This window comes from Eurypyga helias, unplaced genomic scaffold (genome assembly GCF_000690775.1).
Source record: "Eurypyga helias isolate BGI_N326 unplaced genomic scaffold, ASM69077v1 scaffold21752, whole genome shotgun sequence".
Lineage (NCBI taxonomy): Eukaryota > Metazoa > Chordata > Aves > Eurypygiformes > Eurypygidae > Eurypyga > Eurypyga helias.
In genome coordinates, this window is record NW_010234341.1 from 42,644 (window position 1) to 43,246 (window position 603).

Genomic DNA, 603 nt, shown 5'->3' on the forward strand with positions numbered 1-603 from the left:
GTGAGCATGCAATAAACCACGGCAGGGGAGTTGGAAGTAGATGATCTTTAAGGTCCCTTCCAACCCAAACCATTCCATGATTCTATGATTACCTGCGTTTTGCTGCAATTGCTCTTCCAGCCTGCTCTGGGCAGCACACAAGCACGGTGACCTCTGGACACGTGGTGACCCAAGCCCCACGCTGCCCAAAGCGTACTCCTTCTCGATGTCTGCCCAGATTTTTGAGGAGAGACAGTGGGCTTCCCAGGTAAAAGAGTCCCCAGCCGCGATGGCAGCGACTCCGCTGTCACCAACACCAGCGCAGGGGTGTCAGTGGGACTGCTGCGCATGCTGGCTTTTTGAACTACGGAAAGAGGCCGGTCATGCTCCAGCTCCTAGCAAGCTGTGCGTTTGGAGGGCAGCACCACAAAGTTTGGGGCCCTCTTTTCATGAAACAGGCTCCTCCAAAACAGCCGGGAAGCTCAGCACATGCAAGAGCCCAGCGTGAGCAGGCTGGGTGCTGAGGTTCAGGATGATCACTTAAAGGCTTCCTCTGCGCTGGAGCTGAATCATCTATAACGAATCTGATGGACATAACCAGTTTAAGCACAGCTAAGCCTTGTC